Consider the following 22,319-nt stretch of genomic DNA (forward strand, 5'->3'; position numbering starts at 1 on the left):
CTTAAAAAAGTAGCCTCTTGAATTTGTTTCCATTTTTCCTTTTTTCTATAAACTTCATCCTCCCCACTCCCAACACCAATAAAAAAGGGACTGACACCTTGTTCTGTTCCCTGGTTTCCTCCTTTTGCCCTCCTTTCCCCTTCCTCTCTGCTAAACAGGCTCTGCTGGACTTAATACAGGTATTGATTCAAGTCCATCATAATCCTCTTTATAGGAATAATTGTGTGCCTTATATTTCTAGGATTATCATTAAGGATTTATTTTTATTATATAGAGTCATTATTGATAGATTTGTATATTGTTGAGCTAATTAATGATTCCCCTGATGGTCCAAATGCTTGGTAGTTCAACTGACAGATATTTTCACTACCAAGCTAAGATTTCTCTGTAACATATAGTCTCACAATCCCCATTAAGTACCTCTCTCTGTGTGTCTGCTTCTCTCTGCATCTGTGTCTCTCTCTCTCTCTCTCTCTCTCTCTCTCTCTCTCTCTCTCTCTGTCTCTTTCTGTTTCTGTCTCTGACTCACCATCTCTCTTTCCCTCTCTTTGTGTGTCTTTCTGTTTCTTTGTGTGTGTGTCTGTGTGGATCTCTCTGTGATTGTTTCTCTCTGCTGCTCTGTCTCTCTGTGTGTATGTGTGTGTCCTTGTGTCTCTCTTTGTTTCTGTGTCTCTCTGCCTCTCTGTCTCTGTCTCTCTCTGTCTCCCCCTACCCCCAGGTAGTTATTTGATGTGTTCAGCTTCATTGTTACATGAAAACCAAGAGAGAAGAACCCCCAAATTGTTAAATCCAACTAACTTTGGAGAATATTGGACTCAAGAACTGGTGAAAGTAGAGTTCTTCCTGTTCCAGGAGAATCATTAAGAGCTTCCACTGGTTATAACAATTGTTAGAGAGGTGGTCAAAACATATGCCAATGGAGCATAGGCTCTAGCAGGTTCTATCAGTATGAAAAGGTTTCTACTTACGTACCTTTCAGTTGTTCATAGCTCACATAGAGGTCCATACTTGCTAAACTTTGAAAGTTTTATCAGCATGTTGGCTGCAATGTGATTCAGTTTTTTTTCACACAGATTCTCAAAAATCATCTACATATGTCACTTCATCTTTCTGGGTCTCAGTTTCTTCATCTATAAAAAGAGAGGTTGGATTAGATCTGAGGTCCCTCCCAAATCTAAAGCAATAATTTTATGATTCTTCTAGGTCATAAAGTAGTTGGGATATGGGTTAATAAGGAAGTACTAACTGATGAAATCACAAATTCTTAAAGTATTAAACTATGGGAAGCCATTGAGAGCTTATATGACTCTCCCTTGTTGGGAACATTTCCCCATAAATATGTATTTTTTTTTAAGGGAGCAGTTTGTAAATGCCTATCATATGTAATTGTGATGGGACCAGAATTCCACGTTTCCCCATGTTTAGGGATATTGTTTTCCTTAAAAGGCAACAAAAATGTCCCCATGACCTGATAAACTCCTGTTTCCCTTGACACAGCTTCCTAGTCAGCTAGGAGTATACAAAATCACACCCACCTAGAGTTGGGATTCATCCAAATTGGTCGATGTCTGAAGAACATCTACCATAAGTCAGCACATCCTCGCCTCCTGCAAAGGTATCTTCACACCACTGTATCTTTGCTACATATTCTTACTATGTTGGGCTAAGTAAACTTCCTTTTGTTAACTGTTCAACAAACTAGGAGTGTCTCATTTTGTCTTGAAATCAAAACTAGTCTAAAAGGGTGCCTATGTTGGGCCCACTTCTAACACCAATGCACTTTTAGTTCATGGAGAGGGGTAAGGAGGGGAATATAATGTTTATAATCTAGTAAAGTGGATAAAACAGGTAAATGCATTCAATTCAATCCACAAGCATTTACTATACTCAAGGTACTGTGCTAGGCACTGGGCAATCAAAAACAATAACAACAACAAAAATTGTTTTTTGTTTGTTTGCTTGTTTTGCCAATCCTCAAGATACTTACATTCTATGGGGGAGATACAATAGGTACACAGGTAATTAACTACATAATTTCAGCAGGGAAAAAGAATAACACCTTCTCTGCAGGAATAAAAACCACCAGAGAAAAAGCAAAGAAACACTAGATAACATGTGTGATTCAAGAAACAATTGGTAGACCAATTTGACTGGAACCCAAAGTACATAAAGGGAAACAGTATCATATAACTAGAAAAATGGGATCCAGATTATAGAGAGCTTTAAATGCCAGGCTGAGGTATTTGTATTTTATTATATGGAGCTACTGAGGATTTTTGGGAAAGAGAGTACCATTATTTAAACTGTATCTTAGGAATATTAATTTGGCAGTTGTATGGAAGATAGAAAGAGTAATTATGAGGATATCATAATAGTACAGTGACCAGGTGAAAAAATAGAATGAAAAGGAAGTAGAGTAGTAGCTATGTGAATGAAGAGAATGGGATAGATGAAAAAGAAACTAGATATCAAATCATAAAGAATTGGTAATAGTTTGCCAATATGGAGATCAAAGAATCAACAAGGATCATGAAACTGTTAATAAACAGTAAATAAATGCAAAAAAAATTAGACCGTGTAAGGGTGTCTGTTTTGGGCCCACCCCTAACAGAAATTCACTTAGTTCCTGGAGAGGGGTAAGGAGAAGGATATAATGAAAATGGTCTAGTAGAGTGGATAAGACAAGCACACACATTCAGTTTGATCTAAGCATTTCAAGGCACTGTACTAGATTCTGGGGAATAAAAAAGAAGCAAAATAAATAAATAAACAAAGGAAGAAACAAATGAATGAATGAATGAGTAAACAAATAAATAAAGAAGTGTATGAAAGGACAAAGTTCTGTAGAGTTAGAAGAGAGAAGTCTCATGTGCAGGTTGCCAGGCAAGGCTAGATGAACAAAATCAGTATCATATACTTAAGAGGAAAACTAACCCTAATATTAAATGGGTAAAAGATAGATTATGAATAACATGTACAAACAACATGAACGAGAAGGTAGAGTAGTAAAATAGAAAGAAGTCTGGGTTGACTAATAGAATGTAAGTTCCTTGAGGGCAAGTACTGTCTTACTTTTTGCATTTGTATATGTAGTACTTAGCTCCCAGCTTGGTACATAATCTGTATTTACTAAAATGTTTTTATTCAATCAATCAATTGAAGGTAGGCACTGAGATTAAAAGAGGTTATGGAAGGCTTCCTTCCTATAGAAGATGGGATTTTAGTTGGGACTTAAAAAAAAAACTTTACCACATTCACCTCCAAACAACCATAAAATAGCATCCCAGAAAAAATCCTGGAATAGTGGAGACAGTGGAAAGAAGCATGGAACAAAGGATGGAATGGTCTTTCAGCCTGGCAGACTTGGAGGATTGGCAAGAAAGGTCCATCTCACTTGGGTAAAAGGGAGTTCATTCTAGGAGAGGAAGCCTCCCAACAAACCAGCAGCAAGTCCCCCCTCAGCAAACCAGAGGGAGATCCTGAGCCACAATGTGGTAGAACAAGCAAACACTAACATGTGCCTTCAGTGTAGCCCCCAGCAGGTGGCAAATGGACCTCCACATGATTTGTGGTAACCCAGGATTGACAAAAGTCTTCCAGTGGCCATACCTCCATTGAGCTTCAGTGCAGCCCAAGGCAAACGGGAACTCTCCAGGGGCTGATTCCTCCACATGCTTCCATGTAGCCCTGGGGAAAACACAGAAAAACTCCACCAGGTCTCAGCACACACCAGACACCACCACTAGGAACACAGCTTAGTACCAGCACCAGCACTAAGCTGCCAGGTCCCTACAGCTTCCAGCAACCCCAGCCACCCACCACCCCATCATCTCAATACAGCACCAGATATGAGGATCCATCATTGGCCTCAGGGCAACAGCAGTGCCACACCAGGTATACAGCCAGTACCTGCAGCCACTGGCACAAGAAGCCTGAGACAGAGCCCCTTCCACCCTGGGATCAAAGATCAAATTTAAAAGAAAGGAAAAAGACCAAAAAAGAAAAGATGAGCAAAAAAAAAGCAAACAAAAAATAATCTGACCAGAGAAAGTTATTATGGTGACAGGAAAGACCAAGACACAAACTCAGAAAAGGACAACAATGTTAAAACACCTATGGGCAAAACCCCAAAGAAAAATGGGAAGTGGTCTCAAATCAAGAAAGAACTCATGGAAGAGCTCAAAAAGGAGCTTAAAATCATATAAGAAAGGTAGAAGAAAAATCGGGAAAGGAAATAAGAGTGATGCAAGGGAATTATAAAAAAAGACTCAACAGCTTGGAAAACTGCTTGAAACATAGAACTGGACAAAAAGAAAAGGAGATACAAAAATCCACTGAAAAAAATAACTTCTTAAAAAGTACAATTGGCCAAATGGAAAAGAAAGTACAAAAGCTAATTGAGGAAAACAGCACCTTAAAAGTTAGAACTGGGCAAAGGGAAGCTAATGACTATGAGACATCATGAATCAATCGAACAAATTCAAAAGAATGAAAAAATGGAAGAAAATATAAGATATCTCATGGGGAAAACAATTGACTTGGAAAATAGATTGAGGAGAGACGATATCAGAAACACTGGACTACCTGAAAGCCATAATCAAAATGAGAACCTTGACAGCATCTTTCAAGAAATTTTCAAGGAAAACTGCCCCAATGTCCTGGGATGAGAATAAAATAGGCATTGGGAGAATCTACCATTCACCTCAGAAAAGAAATCCAAAAATAAAAACTCCAAGGAACATTATAGCCAAATAATCAGCTCAAGGAAAAAATACTACAAGTGTCCAGAAAGTAACAATTCAAATATTCAGGAGTCACAATCAGAATCAGATAGGACTTGGCAGCTGTAACATTAAGGAATCAGCAGTGATGGAACAGGATAATCCAAAGGGTAAAGGAGCTAGGACTACAACCAAGAATCACTAAAATAGCAAAATTAAGAATAGTGCAATAAGGGGGAAAATGGTCATTCAATGAAATAGAAGGATTTCAAGCTTTCATAAGGAGAAGACCAGAACTGAACCAAAAATTTGACCTCTTCTATCAAGACTCAAGAGAAGCATAAAGAGGAAAAAGGGAAAAGAAAACATAAGGGATTCAATAGAATTAACTGTTTACATTCTTACATGGGATGATGATACTTGTAGCTCTTAAAAATGATATCACTAACAGTACAGATAGAAGGAATATACATAGACCGAGGGTATTGGTATAAGGTGAATTTAACATTAAAAAATTAAGGGATGAGAAAGATGAGTACAATGGGTGCAGAAGGAAGGGAAAGGCTGAATGGGATAAATTACCACACATAAACAGGCAAGAAAGACCCATTACAGTGGAGGGAAAGATGGGACAGGTTGCAGTGAGCATTACTTGCACCTTACTCTCATCCGTATTGACTCAAAGAGGGAATTGATATACACAATTGGTTGAATATAGAAATCTATCTTGCCTGACAGAAAAATAGGAGAGGAGGACATTAAGTAAAGGAGGGGATGGAGACTGAGAGAATGGAGGGCAGGGATTGGTGATAGACAGAAGGAAAACACTGATGAGGTGGGAAAGAGAAAGAGAGAGGACAAACAGGAGGAAGAATAGGATGGAGGGAAATGTACAGGTAGCAATAATAACTGTGAATGTGAATGGGATGAACTTTCCCATAAAATGGAAGCAGATAGCAGAGTGGATCAAAAACCACAATGCTACCATCTGTTGCTTATAAGAAACACACTTGAAGCAGAGAGACATACATGGAGTAAAAGTAAGGGGCTGGAGCAGAATCTATCGCACTTCAGCTGAAGTTTAAAAATGCAGGGTTAGCAATCCTGATCTGAGACAAAGTGAAAACAAAAATAGACCTAATTAAAAGAGATAAGGAAGGAAACTACATCTTGCTAAAAGGTACCATAGATAATGAAGCAAGCAAATTAGAAGAGCAAGGAATAATCTGCTTGTCAGATATATGGGGAGGGGAAGAATTCATGACCAAAGAAGAGATAGAGAGCATTACAAAATGTATAATAGATTATTTCAATCATATTAAATTGCAAAGCCTTTGTTCAAACAAAACCAATGCAACAGAGATTAGAAGAAAAGCCAAAATCTGGGAAACAATCTTTGTAGCAAATGTCTCTGATAAAGGTCTCATTTCTCAAATATATAGGGAACTGAGTCAGATTTATGAGAATAAAAACCATTCTCCAACAGATAAATGGTCAAAGGATATGAAGATGCAATTTTCAGATGAAGAAACTGATTATGTCTATAGACATATGAAAAATGCTCTGAATAACTTTTGAGTAGAGTATTATAAATTAATACAACTCTGAAATACCACCTCACACCAATCAGATTGGCTAATATGGCAAAAAAGGAAAATGAAAAATGTTAGAGAGGATGTGAGAAAATTAGGACTCTAATGCATTGTTGGCAGAATTGAGAACTTATCCAACATTCTGGAGATCAATTTGGAACTGTGTCCAAAGGGCAACCAAACTGTGCATGCCCTTTGATCCAGCAATACCACTACTAGATGTGATCCCCAAGAGGTCATAAAAAAGGGAAAATATTTATAGCAGCCCAATTTGTCATGGCAAAATATTTGAAATTGGGGGGATGCCCATCAATCAGGGAATGGCTGAACAAGCTGTGGTATATGAATGTCATGGAATACTATTGTACAATAAGAGATGATGAACAGGCACATTTCAGAAAAAACCTGGAAAGACTTGTAAAAACTGATGCAAAGTGAAATGAGCAGAACCAGGAAAGCACTGTACACAGTATCAGCAACATTGTGTGAGGATCAGCTCTAAATGATTCAGTTTTTCTCAGCAACACAATGGTCCAAGAAAGTTCAAAGCACTCACAAAGGAAAGTGCTATCCATAACTAAATAAAGAACTGATGGACTCTGAATGCAGATTGAAGCATATTTTTTTCACTTTATTTTTTCTCATGTTTTTTTTTCCTTTTGATCTATTTCTTCTTCCACAACTGTGATGAATATGGAACTATGTTTTACATGATAGCACATGTATAAACTATATCAACCACTTTCTACCATTTTCAGAAGAGGGGAGAGGAAGGATTGAGGGAGAAAGTTTTGGAATTCAAAATGTTGTAAAAATGAATGCTAAACTTGTGTGGTCTGATGCTGAGTGAAGTGAGCAGAACCAGGAGAACGTTGTACACAGTAACAGCCATGTTGTGCAATGACTGATATTGATAGACTTAACCCTTCTCAGCAGTACAAAGATCTAAGACATCTCCAAAGGCCTCATGATGGAAAATGCTACCCACGTCCAAAGAAAGAACTATGGAGTTTGAATGCAGATCAAAGAGTACTATTTGCTATTTTTTTTCTTCTGTTATGTTTTGTTTCCTCTTTCTGATGGTTCCTCCTATTGGTTCCAGTTCCTACCTACAATATCACTAATATGAAAACATGTTTAATAGGAACATATATGTATAGCCTATATCAGATTGCATGCCATCTTGGGGATGTAGGTGGGGATGGAGGGGGAGAAAAATTTAAAACTCAAAAGCTTATGGAAGTGATGACTGAAAAATCAAAATAAATTAATTGTAAAAAAAGAAAATTAAAAAATGAATGCTAAAAATTTTGTTGATATGTAATTGTGGAGGAAAAATAAAATACTATTTAAAGTTTTTAAAAAAAAGAAATTAATCTTTCTGGCACTTAAAAGGAATCTCTCTTTTCATTTGTACTTAACACATTTATTTCCAATCACACTGAGTACTTCCTTTTTTGTATTTGGAGTGCCCCTGTTCTAACAGGTGAGTCTCTTGACTTCAGGAAATAAGTTTATATCAGGAATACAATTTTCATGAGTGAATCACATGTGAAACTACCCTGCTGTACCCACCACAGGCTACTAGTCTAAATTTCTGGGCTGAAAGAGGATGTTTTCATAGATGAATGGTATTTGATTACTATTCATGATAATTAGCGATTATTAGGAAATACGTTTCAGGGCACAAAATAAACCTCTTCATTTAATATTACTGTACCCAAACATTAATACCTTTAATGGAATTAATGGGGTTGGTACCTCTATAGTGTTCAGACTTGAATCACCAGACTAGTGAATAAAGAAAAGTAAATAGAATTAACCATGCCTCGAAGATTGACCCAACAACAGCTATAATTAACTCAGATTTGCTATTTAAGAAAGCACAAACATGCACAGATAAACTGTTCTATCACTGATATGGAAATCAATCTCTGCCCTGTTACAAACTTATCCTCCTCAGGAAGGAAGGATCTTAAGTGCTTTCTTGTATCATTTTTTGAAGACAACTAGCATCTATCAAATATTGGAGTCTCCAAAGCACTGCTTACTACTACATAAAAACTAATTTTCCTATTCTCTGCTTTTTAATGGTGAACTAACTCTCTCTCTCTCTTTCTGTCTATCTCTCTCATTTGTTTTTGTTTCTTTCTGTGTCTGTCTCTTCCTGTCTCCGTCACTGTCTCTCTTTACCTGTCTCTCTGCCTTTTTGTTTTTCTCAGTCTCTGTCTCTCCATTTCTATCTCTGTCAGTCTGTCTCTTTGTCTCTCTCTTTGTATCCTATCGCTATTTCTCTCTGTCTTTCTCTGTTTCTGTCATTCAATCTGTGTGTGTGTGTCTCTGTATCTCTGTCTCTACATATCTCTCTGTTTCTGTCTCTGTCTCTGTCTCTCTCTTATCCATTCCTCTCTTTGCCACTTTGGAAGGTGGTTGCTGTTGTTTTTTTAATGAGGTGATAGTAGTTATTTTGTTTCAATAATCAAATCAACTTTATACTGTATGGAGCAGTAACTAGAGACAGTTACCAGTACTTTAAGAAAAATAGACACTGAGTGTCTTCCAAAATAATTCAAATTAATTTAAAATTAATGGGCACACCTACCTAAATAATTAATCATTTTTCTAAAGTTTCTTCATTGAATTATACAGTGTTGCTGTGAATATCACAATAAACATTCCTGAAGCTTCAAGGGTAAAATGAAGCAGCAGTGGTATTTTTATTTTTATCCCTAATTATATAGTGCCATAGGTGTATATAGCACATTGTACATTGGGCTGTGCTCTATACGGCAGACAGCAAGGAAAGATTTTTGCCTTGAGGGGATTACGATATAAATGCACACGGGACACGTGAGACAATGCACACTGATAAAATACAATATGAGCAATATAGAGTGGTGACTAGTTATTGTAGCTGAAATGCTTTCATGAACAGATGGGTTTTTAGGAGGTTTTTAAGAAAGAGAGTGAGCAGGCTTGCTAAACATTAATAGAGGTACTGCTTCAAGCAATGCAGGGAGGATATAAAATTGGACACTTGGGAGGAATTATGAGTTTCAACCTCACTCCCCCTCCATCGCTAGGGTGTTTCACCTCGTGTCAGTCTTTTGGCAACTAGAGAGAGATCTCATGCATGAGAAAGGCTGTTAGTACAAGCAATTTCATAGGAATATTAAAGTTGGACAAGACCTTGGAAATCATCTAAACCAGCCTCCTCATTACATAGATGAAGAAACAGAAGCACTAAAGTTGAATGATTTGCTTATGGTCACACAACCAGGAAGTGACATAACCAATATTTGAACACAGACCTTTTGCCTCTAAATCCTGGGCAAAAGTGAACTAGGAGCCGATACTACATGGAAGTGGTCAAAGGATTAGTTGATAGGCATTGGAAGTAGGAAGGAGGATATCTGAACACAAATCCAAGGATAGAAATGGGTATGGTATAAAGCTTCAATATGAAGAAAAAGTAAGAAAGTTTCAATATAGGCCAAAGAAGTTCTATGTTGAGTATTCCAATACACAAATGAGACAGTATACAGTCACTGCCTTCAAAGAGTTTACCTGTTTACATCCCAACTGGAGACAAACAGTATGGTCACACATAAGTAAATATGGGATATAAAAAAATAAATGTGAAGTTATTATAGCAGATGATAGTTGGAGTGTACACAACCAGGAAGAAGGTCTCTTGAAGGAGGTGTCACTTAACTTGAGGCCTGAAGGGAGCTCAAGTGCCCAAAAGACAGAAGTCAGAAGAAAGATCATTCAAGTCATGGGAGATCTTGTGCAAAGGCATGGAGATGACAGATAAAATTTCACATGCGGGGAACAGCAAATGGACCATTTTAGCTAAGCATGGAATGCATGAGAGGAGCAATCTATAATCAATCTGAAGTCATGATGATTGAGTTGTTTCTTTCTGGCTGCTTTCAATATTTTCTCCTTGACCTGGGAGCTCTGGAATTTAGCTATAATATTCCTTGGAGTTTTCATTTTGAGATCTCTTTCAGGAGGTGATCAGTGGATTTTTTTCCATTTCTATTTTCCCCTCTGGTTCTAGAATATCAGGGCAGCTTTCCTTGGTAATTTTTTGGAAGATGATATCTAGGCTGTTTTTTTGCTCATGGCTTTTAGGTAGTTCAATAATTCTTAAATTATCTCTCCTTAAATTAAATCCTTAAATTATCTTTCCAATTCAGCTGTTTTTCCAATGAGATATTTCGCATTGTCTTTCATTTTTTCATTCTCCTGGTTTGCTAGGCCTGGGTCTGTGTTAGCACAGCCTGCACTAGACTGTGGTCCCACTCACTGAAGTGTGACAGACCTTTCCTGCTGACCTTCTAAATTGTCTTTGACATCTATGAACTGAGAGGTCTGAGAACCTGACATTGCTGCCACTAATTGCTTCACCAGGAAACCTGCTCCTGGTTTGCTGGGGCTGGGGCTATGTTGGCATAGCCTGTGCTAGATTGCTCTCCTGTGTCACCCTGGTGCAACATACCTTTCCCGACAAACTTCTAAGTTGTTTTGGGCTAGAAAATTGTTTCACTCCATCTTTTTGTTGATTTTGCTGCTCTAGAATATTTTAGAGACATTATTTAAAGGGATTTGGGGGAAAGCTGAGGGGAAGTCTCTGCCTTTACTCTGCCATCTTGGCTCTGCCCACTTGTCTCTAATCTATATGTAGTTGTCTTAAGGGGAATTGGGAGTCACTGAAGCTTCTTGAGCAGGAGAGTGACTTAATTAGAACTGTGGACTGTCATCATATATTTGAAAGAAGTATCGTACAATGGATAGTGCTAGATTTGGAGCCAAAGGACCTGAGTTCAAATCCTAACTGTCACTTACTACCTATGTCTCTTAACCAAATTTCTTTACCCTTCTGGGATTCAGTTTCATTAATTGTAAAAATGAAGCATTTTCTCTGGAGGCAGAGGTTGTCAGTTCAAAATGTCTTTCTGATAAAGTTTGTCATGCCTCAGTGACCTTGGTCAAGTCACTCAATTTCCATAGTTTCAATTTGTTCCACTGTAAAATTAGAAGACTGGACTGAATGACCTCAGAGAGCCCTTCCAGCTCTATATAATGCTTGCATGTTTATGAAGCACTTTTCCCACATCAAACCAAAGGAATATATGGTGAAATTTCTATTAATTCCCAATTTAAAATAGAAGAAAACTGAGACTTATTGAAATTGTAAGGATTTCCTTTGAAGATACAGGTAATAAGTGTCAAAGGTGAGATTCAAACTCAGGTCTCCTGCCTCCAAATTCTATGCTCTTCCTGCCATGCTACCCTCGAGAATTAGAAAAAAAGAGTCTTTCCAATTTCATGGAACTTAGCTCAAAACAAGATCAATTAATGTTTAATTTTTGGTGACTGAATTCAGTTGAATTATCTTTTTGATCACAGGATTAGTTACAATAGATAGCTTAGGCTGAGACAGTTGTGTGCACAGGAAGAATAGGGGTATGATTAGAGAAATGCTACATTCCCTTCTTTCCCTGCAAACAAATAGTTTCCCTTTCCTTCAATATCTATAATTCAACAATTAAAAAAGAATAAATTTAAGGTAAATACTGTCCTTGGCCTGCAAATGTAAATATTTGGGGACCCAGGAACATTTTAAATCCCTTAGACTCCCAGGTCTTTCTCCCTGATAAAAAGGGTCAACATTAGGAACCCAGACATTGTGGCACAAAGATGTAGAGTAAGGCCTCCTAAAGGAGAAGCAAGGCAGTCCCAGGACAAATTTCACTCTGTCCCCAGTTTTGCTTGTAGCTGGCACTAGCCAAAGGAGTTGGGTAACCTTGGAAACCAAGGCCTTGATGGATAGAAATGGAGAAAAAAATTATTATAGCCCAATATTTGGCATGAAGTTCTGAGTCACAGACCAAAGACACAAATAGATGAGTTTTATTAGAGCATAAGATTGAAAGTTCCCATTTTACCAGCTGCTGCAGAATAAGATAGTTCCTTTAATAAATTTTGAACCATTTCTTTCTTAGAAGTAACATGAGTTGCATAATTTTCTTACAATCCAAAAATTCTTTTTTAAAAAAAAATTTATATCATTCTTAAAAGTCCTGCTCAGTTATTGATATTTTGTGAAATTGGGTAGTATTAAAGATAACTGACCAAAGACCTCTCATATTAGGCCTTTTTATACTTCAGAAATCACCTAGTAAAGGGTTTCTTAACCAGCAATCTATGAACTTTAAAAAAATACAACTCATAACTGCATTCTGATATAATTGGTTTTCTTTGCATTTTCTACATATTTTATTTTATTCATTTTAAAACATCTTCAGGTGTCCATAGCAATGAAACAATGAAACATTGGACTGCCAAAGGAGTTCATGACACATAAAAGGTTAAGAATACCTGGTTCGGTTAAACCTTGTTGCAGAGAAGGAAACTGAGGCTAGAGAGGTAAAAATGAATTGTCCATGATCACCCCCAGAAGTTCATGAAAGAGCCTAGACAAAATTCCAGGTTTCAGACTTCCACTTTGTGACCCTTTCTACCACACTGCATTTACAAAGATCAGCTCTTTGGGGGCTTTTGCTTGTACTCAGCTGTACTCCACATATTATTTCACATCAAAGATGTCACCTGATTTTCATTTTGAGATGGTAAAGTATTTGCACATATTAACTTGTTCTTTCCTTCAGGGCACAAGTATGGTTTTGATTTGCTTAGTCTGAGCATTATAAAAAAATCTAGGTTGTCACACATCTAGGTAATCAATCAATCAAATAAATATTTATTGAATGTCTATACTATGTTCAGGGCATTGTGCTAGGTGTTTTAGGGAATGTTTAAAAGAAAGTATAAAACATGGTCCCTTCAATGAGGAGCTAGTAATCTAGTTGGGGAAATGAGACTAACAGAAATAAAAATAGCAAACAATGAAAGATATTATATAATAAGTGCCAAATGAGTGGCAAAAAGAATATATGCTATAGTACTTCGAAGGAAGGAAAGGTCATTTTCAACCGGAATGGTCAGGGAAGAGTTCATGAAAAGGGGCAACATTTGAGCTGTGCTTTGAAGAAGAGTTTTTAATTAGATTAGCAAATGGGAGAGAGGAAGTCTTACCAGGAAGGGAGGTTAGCAGACAAAGGTACTAAAGCAATAAAGTACGAAGTGTATTTAGGAATATGAGAGTTTAATTCTCTGTCAAGTGTAAGTTTTATGTTGGCATTTATAGGTGAGACTGGAAGGCTAGATGGGGCCACATCACAGAGGCCTTGAACACTTGCCTAAATACTTTGGACTTCATTCATTGTACAAAAGGGCATTTGTGTGAAAGTTAGAAATGAAAACAGCAATAATATAGAGCAGATGAAATGGATGTAGGAGTGAGTTTTAAGCTCTTTGCAAACATGAAGTAAAGGCAGTTGGGTGGCACAGTGGATAGAGTGCTGGGCCTGGAGTCAGGAAGATTTCTCTGCATGAGTTCAAATCTGGCCTCAGACACTTACTAGCTATGTAATCCTGGGCAAGTCACTTAACCCTGTTTGAGCTGGAGAAGAAAGTGGCAAATCACTGCAGTAGCTTTGCCAAAAAAAAAAATCCCTAATGGGGTCACGAAAAGTTGGACCCAATTGAAAAATGGCTAAACAACAAAACCATACAGTATTCTAAATATATGAACAGAAAGTTTAACATCGAAAGAACACATGTTCCAAAGCACAACCACTGCCCTTTACTATGTGCAGATATTTAATATGAGACTTTTTCAAAGTTAGAGTCATTTTAATATTCAGGTATATATGCTACAAGCATTGAAATTAAGCTGGACAGGACCTTAGAGGTCATCCAATCCAATCCTTCCCTCTCACTTCTTTTACAGATGAAGAAAGTGAAGTCCAGAGAACTTAAGTGACCAATATCTCCCAGATCGAAAGTGACAGACCTAGGATAGGAGTTCAGTTCTACTTGCTCAAAATCCAACATTGCTTCCTCTGTAACACCATGTATTATATATTAGTGATGATAAATTGAGGTGAGGTAAGATGAGAGGGGAATATTATCAACTTTCTTTTGCTTACAATTGGTCAGATGAATTTGTTTGATTCTCTTAAAGGACCCTAGGAATTAAGACAGTAAGAAAACTTAGAAATCATCTATTCCAACACACTAATTTGAAAGATAAAGGAAAGAAAGGGAATTGGTTACCCCAAAGTCATAGACATGTCACAGAGCTGAGATTTTATCCTGGGTTATCTTTGATTGGAAATAGCTGCTTTTTCTACTGTATCACTAAAGTGTTTCATATATTTGGGCTACAGTTTGTCTCTCTTTTAATTATTGTAAAATCTCTTTTCAAAATAAAGTTTAATATCCACTAGGCCACAAATTCAGCTAGGCAATTGGGAAATACACAAATGCATGCAATAAGTATTTGAAAATAAATCACCTACAATGTGTGTGGTAACATTTTTTCTAATGCTTTTTAATTTAGCAATATAATAGTTTCTACTCCTAAGGGTAGTACAATGAAGTATTTCTTAGTTATGTATTCAGAACTAAAGGCAAAGCACAGAATGTTGGTTAAGGTTAATTACCTCTATGTATGGCCCCCCAATGAAGGGGATTATAGTTATTAAAACAGTACACCTAGGGGTTTATGACTGTGGTAAAAGATTTTATATTCACACCAAAGGTTGTTAAATCCATTATAATCTTTATGATAATAATAACAATAATAATAGCTATTATTATTCTAAGTGGTACTTATATAGTACCACTTTTCTATTTCATCATGATTTGTAACACTTAATCTACATACTCCTTTTATCAAGTATGTTACAGCCCATATATGGGCAGGTACTTCTCTATAAATATCCCCTATGCACTGAACAAAATTTGGAGATGAATGTATGACCATTCAAAGACATCTGGAGGGTCAGTATATTCTGAAAGGATATTTTCAAGGCAAATACCAAACTACCTCTGACTTGTAAAAACCTAATTTAAAATGTATTGATCAGGGATTGGTCATGGGTCTCCCTAGAGAAACAGTGGAAAGTTCACTAGATTTGGAGTCTGGGGACTTTGGTTTGATTTCCACCTCTGCATCTCACAGCCTGTGGGAAAGGGAAAGTCATTTGTTCTCTCTGGAAATCCTTTTGAGAGGCAGAGTATTCTTCCAGGGTTCAAGTGCAGCCTCTGAAATGTATTGACTATATTACTCTGGGATCCTTCTAGATCCCCCCCAGAAGCCCCCTATACCAATGAAATCATAACCCAGGCTACATCTCTCAGGAAAGCTCCACCCACCCCACCCTGAAGATATCCAATAGAACAGACATTTCAAAGTCAACATATTCAAAACTAAATTCATCATCATTCCCCCTAAACCAAACCTTCTTCTAAAATTATCTGTTATCATTGAAGGCACCACTATCCTTTCTTTCTCCTAAGTGTTACAACCATTATGTTATTCTCAACTCTTCACTTTCACTCATCCCCACAACAGTTGCTAAATCTAGTCATTTCTGGCCATTCATTTGCATGGGCTATCACCCATTCCTGTTAATGCTTTATCTCTTCATATCTGACTCTTAGAAACCCTTACTTTCTTCAAGACTCAGCTCAGATGCCACATTCTATAGAAGGTCTTTGGGGTCCCCACAGTTGTTAGTAGCAGTTCCTCTAAGGTTACTTTGGATCTACATGATGTGTCTATATCTGTATTGATATAGATAGACATAGATACAAATGACTTTGTTTCTATGATATGTATGTCATAGATACAAAGTAATATATATATATGCATGTCTACATATATGTATATATATGTGTGTATATATATATGTGTGTGTATCTTAGATACAAAGTATAGATATAGATCTTGTACATACCTATGTGGATAAATGTAATCTCCCCATTAGAATTTAAGCTCCTTAAGGGTAGAAACTGATTTTGTTGTTTCTTTGTATCCTCAGTGCTTAGCACAACGCCTGGCACCAAAAATAATTCTTGATTTGCTGACATAATGAATGAAATAGTTCTAAGGATTCTCTATTCATTAATGAATCAACAGAATTTAACTCATAAGCTTTGTCTGTTTTTCTGTACTTACTCGGGCCTGAAGTACTTAATCCCAGAGCATCCCCAAACACTTCCTATTAAAAAATAAGGGGAAATTAGGCTGAAGTTAGCTTTAGATACAGCATCAATTAACTTGCAGCAGCACTTTGAAAGGATCTGACTTTTAGGAAATTCACTATGACCTTTTGCTTCCTCCTCAGAAACCAGGTCAAAAATGCTACCAACACCTGCAAGCAGAAGATTAGATGCAGGACTTTCAGTCTTTACTCTCTGATGGTTTCCCCCTTTCTTCCTGAGGTGGAATGAGGGTATGTGGTATACTAACTAAAGAGTGCAAGAGTACTCTGCTCTGGTGTTGGAAGACATTTTAATTTTAAAAGAATTATGTTCCTTTGAAAAACTCCTTTGTTATGGCATGTCCTTCCATGGAAAGGGATTTTTGAGGTTAGAGTTTTAATTTTAAAGTGTTTCAAGAGGATATTTTGAATGGCAGACACATGCTTCGAATCTGGGGGGTGGGGGAGAGTATGCAGTGACTAGCCACATCACTGGCCATCTCAAATCTAGGCAAGGAGAGGTGAAGTGTGTGAGAACCAAAGCAACAATTCAACTTACACTGTGCCTAACTGGCACTCCATCCCCAGAAAGAAGGTGGGAGGACCAATCTAGAAGCCTAAAATCATTAAATCCCTTCTAATAAATTGAATGTACTCACAAGAAGATGTTTAACCTGCATTGGAGACGCCCTATTGTTTTGACCTTCACAACAATTGGGTGTAAAGCATTGAGTAAACACCTTGCTGACACCTATTACACACACTCTGTGGGAGACACACCATTAATCAGACAAGCGGCAGGAGGCAGCTGCTGCTGATGGAGCCATGGAAAGATGGCTTGGTCCCCTGCAGTTCTTTCCCTCTTTCTTCAAATTAAAACCCAAGAAGATAGAGACAGCAACTTCATTTGGATACTGCCTGCTTCCCAGAAGGAGAAGACATTTCCAACTTGCTTCTGGGGAAGAAGCAAGGCTGCAGCTAAGAGAGGACTGGTGGAACAATGGATGTGCACATGTGGAAAAGAGAGCCCCTTCCCCAGCTTGAGGAAGCAAGCAGTTTGGCTTAGTGGGATGACAGTAGAGCTGGAAGACGAGAAGGCTGCCACCTAGATTTAGCCCTATCTTGACGTCTGAGCTCAGTACCTAATTTCTGGATTTCCACTGTGCCATCTGTTAAACAGGAGATAATAATACTTATCCCTGTACTTTTCTGGGCCAGAGAGAATGAAGCAGTGCCTGGGAACGGCTTTTGTGCCTTAGGTTAAGAGTAACAGAAAGTGTAATTAAAAGTCGTTACCTGGGGAATAGAATTACCTCCCTTTCCTCTCCCCTTCTCCACATCCCCCCACCTCCCCCAGAGTAGACCTGAAAATCATCACATCTATTGCCTGAGTGGGGAATGAACACAGTGGTATCTAAGAGAAGTAGGAAGGCAAGATAATACTCAGTAAAGATGAAAGCAAGGCAAATAAGGGAGCTTATGGAATCATTTGAGTCACAAGTCAAGAGGAATGGGACATACACCATTTAGCAGATGAAAGTCAATATCTGGAGGGCAATTTTCTTGCACAGAGGCATTATCAAAGGCTAGTGCAAAGCTGAAATATTTATGGGTTTCTGTGAACTTGATGAACCTAGAGCAGAAAGATAAACCTTTGTTACTCAAGACCTAATACATGTCTTGTTTTCAGGGGTCTCACACTGTACTTCTTACATGATTTGGAGTTGTAAAGGTACTCTGGAGAGCATGATATAGTCTTTAAAAAGTTGTGAGTCAGGAAGACCTTGGTTCAAATGCTATTTTTGATGCATACTAGCTCACAACCTCTCAGTCTCTAGAAAACTCAACACTGTAAGTTGTAGAGTAGGTACCATCTACATTAGAAGAGAGAAAGTTCCCTTGTTGGAAGTTTGCTATATCATTTTAATCAGAAGTTTGGATTTTTTAAAAATTTACTTATTAGTGGAGGCTGTCTAAAATAATAATTTTTTAAACTATTGGATGGTACAGAAAGCAGCTAAAACCCCATTAGACTGAAACTGTGGGTCATGTTTTCAGTATGGTGCTGTTATATTGAAACATTTAGTTTGATAGCCATCTCTAGAACAGGATGAGAGAAAGGGAAGGAAAAAAAAAACCAAGAGGAAAAGAAATTTACATGATAATTTTGTTATATATTTAAAAGGAACAGCAAGTTGTATAGTATAGATTTGAGTTTCATGTGCCATCATCATTTTTTTATTATATATGTTATGGAAATGCCAATTTTATTCCATAAATTAAAAATACAATAAGTAAATGTGAAAAAATTTATCTTCCATACTCTTTAACTTGGCATTCAAGGCCCTCTACCAGTTTCATCTCATGCTACTATTTCCTCTACTAAACTTGGCATTTCCTCATTGGATTGATGGATGTCCTCTAAATATTCCCCATGTGTTTTTTTTCTGCCTCTATTTCTTTTCTAATTTCATTCCTTGCATCTGGAATACTCTCTCCAACCCCTCATTCTGCCTTTTGAAACTCTATTTATCTCTGAAAAGTTCACATCAATTGCCACTTCATACATGGCCTTTCTCAATCTTTCCAAACAAAACAATATTCCCATAGTATTCTGTACATCCTTTAAACACTTAGCTTACTTATTTGTAACTATTTATGTCTGATATTCCTATTAGGTTGTATACTTTTTGAGGGCAAGGACCTTGCCTTACTCATCTTTTTGTTTTCCTCAGTCTAGCGCAGTATCTTATTCTTATTGGTACCTACACTTAGAAGTCTTTCTGAAATGTTGAATAATTCCAGCTGCTCCAATTAAAATGTAAACATCTAGATTCCTATATCATTTACACAAATGAATTAAGCAGTACCCTAAAATATTAAGGAAATGAATAAGGAAAGAGATTGGGATGGAATATAATTCTTACTGTGTTAAAAAGCATTTCTTAACATTTGGGAGAGTGAGAGATGTCTCAAATTCATCTTTAACTCCTCCAGTCTCTGAATTATATTATTTTCATTAATGTTTACAAAAAACTAGAACATTTCAAAAACTCAGACAAGGCATATATTAATAGAATATCCCAAATTTTTCAAAGTATGACAGCTTTGAGGCCTAAATCAAGAATGTTCACCTAAAGTACCTGTAGTCTTTTAGGGCCTATTTGGGTCAAAGATAAATGTAAATGATGAGCAAATCAGATATTTAAATGTTCCCTGCCACCTTGGGGTGACAAAAAGTCCTGTTAACTTAACACTGTTAACCCCATTCCAAATATTGTGATAACATTCTGTGTACCCCTATATACCTCAGATATTTATTTCTACCCAACAAGAAAGTTGATTTCTTTTCCTAGCCATTAATTCTGTTTTTATATTATAACGGTATTGAGAGGTGGCATGAAAAGAGTATGAGGAGGAGAGACAGGAGACCTGGATTACCCTCTCTGTTATGCTTCCTTTATGATCCTGGTTAAGTTATTCCACTATCTTGAACTCATTTTCAACATCTGTAAAATGAGGGGGCTTGACTAGATGATAGCTATGCTGCATAAAAATAATAGCTCGCATCTATATAGTACTTAATGATTTGCAAAGAGATTCACATACATCCTTAGTACTATATCTTCCTTCAAAAATGAATATATATTGTGGAAGTCATCATCCTACTTTTAATTTCATGTGCGTTTCCTTACATATGAATGCAGCTGTGGTTCTTCTCATTAGACTGGTTTCCTTACTGTTACATTCAGGTTTTTAAATCTGAACCTTGAGCACCTAAGATAAACAATGCTATTGAGAGATGTTTCATTCTGAACACCCAAAGACAGCTGCCTGGCTCTGATCATCAAAAATATTTATTAAGCACTTGCTTGCATCTGATGCAAGTTAAATGAGCACTTTCCCTAACACAAGTCCTTTGTCTGTATATTCAAAGAACAACCTCATGACCCCACTCCTTTAACTCCCATCTAGATAGGAGAGCTCATTTCCTCATATAAAGATAGAAAGATATTTTCAATATAGACTTGGCAACCAACAGCCATTGAAAAAGTATAGAAGACACAAATGATTAGACTGTCTAGCATAAAGAGATGGGGCACAAAAAGATCACAGGATCATGATCTGGGAGAGACCACAAAGATCATCTCATCCAACCCTTTATTTTTACAGATGAAAAAATTGAGGCCTAGAGATTTTCAATGTGCCAGGAGGCACATTTCTGTCACTTAGCCAGAAAGTGATAGTACAATCAGTCTCTAAATCAGGGATTCCTAACCTTTTATAGCCTCAGAATCCTTTGGCTTTTCAATAAACATTTCCCACATCCCCATTCAATAGGAAAGAAAATAAATTCTAGAGTATATCATACTTAAGTGCATAGAAAAATTTTAAAAGACTAATTATTTTTCTCCAAGGATTCACTAATAACTTTGTAACTTCATTGATTGGAAATTAATTTGGAGTTTCTGAAATATTAGTGGTATAATATAGTATTTTTTTAACCAAATATTTCCCATGTTCTTTAACAAGCTTCTTGTGCCTAAAAGTGTACCCCAGGTCAGGAACCCATCATCTAGATGCTAGTGCTACAATATAGTGTGTTAGAAGAAGGAGAGGAAACAAAACTAGCTGAGCACCTAAAATATAATTTCAGAGAGACAGAAATCTACAACTTTAGTTGTAACAGAAAAAGGTTACAAAAGGCTAGGAAAGTCTAACACCACACATCAGATATGTTAGGCTCTGAAAAAAAGAAGCAAAAAAAAATGACTCCCACCACTCTCTTCTTCACTAGTGAAATAAGGTATTATTGAAATAGTGAGGAGCAAAGAGGAAGCAAATAAAAGCTCAGAACTCAGCTGCCTACCCTGACACATGAGACCTTCCTTTGGGAAATACTGAGGGGGTAGATAACTAGGTAAGTAATTCCCAGCTTCTAAAGAAAACAGAATTTGAGGGAAAATATGACTCTTCCTGAAATGTATGATTAAAAATGTATTTTTTTCTCTCCTGTATGCATCCCTGCCATTATTTGGCATAGAGTTACACAGAGAAAAAGAAGAAGGTAAGAGAAAAAGGACAAGAGAACAAGGTAACCAGGACCCCCGGAGATGAGGAGTGCACACTCTCTGTTTCTGACAGATCTGTTTCTAGTTCTTTCTCAGATGAAAGGTGGATATTATTATTCTCTGGGAAACTATGAGGATTTGACACTTTGTTTTTCCCCTTTTAACCCTCCCTGGATGACCCCCTGTACCCACACACTTCTCCGTAGCTGTTTTTAATTAGTGTCCCAAGGAAATCAATGTAGCCTCTACTGTCCGGCACCAGGTGTGCTCCTCAGCACAGGCAGTTCACATCTGCTGGATGCACAATACCTGATATGCCTAAAATGTTAACTGTTTCTCTGCTTGTGATTTTCTCCTTCCTTCTTATCTCAAGTTCTGCAGTGCCTTCCTAGAGCTCTCTTTCCCTTCTGAGGCTTTATTATTTCTATTCCTTAACCAAGCTTAGGTCTACATTTTGTCAAAGAGAGGAACTATGCTTGGGATAAACTTGTTATCCCAACTGGTGTCAAACCTATTAGTTTCTATCGAACACAATACCTGAAGTCCCATATTCAATTCTGTCTTCATTTACTTAGGTAATGTTACTTTCACGAGTCATATAATCATTTGTCATTGCCAAGCTGATAATTAAAAAAATGTTGCTAAATCTCTTTGTTCTCTGATGGATTAGCACAATAGAGTAATGGATAGTGTACTGGTTGTGAATTGCCATCCTACCTCTGACAGTTAACAGTTGTATGACTGGGTAATTTATAACTTCTCTGAGCTTCAGTTGAGTCATATATAAAATGGAGATAGTAATACAACATT

This window comes from Vombatus ursinus, unplaced genomic scaffold, assembly GCF_900497805.2.
Source record: "Vombatus ursinus unplaced genomic scaffold, bare-nosed wombat genome assembly UNPS02014781.1, whole genome shotgun sequence".
Classification (NCBI taxonomy): Eukaryota; Metazoa; Chordata; class Mammalia; order Diprotodontia; family Vombatidae; genus Vombatus; species Vombatus ursinus.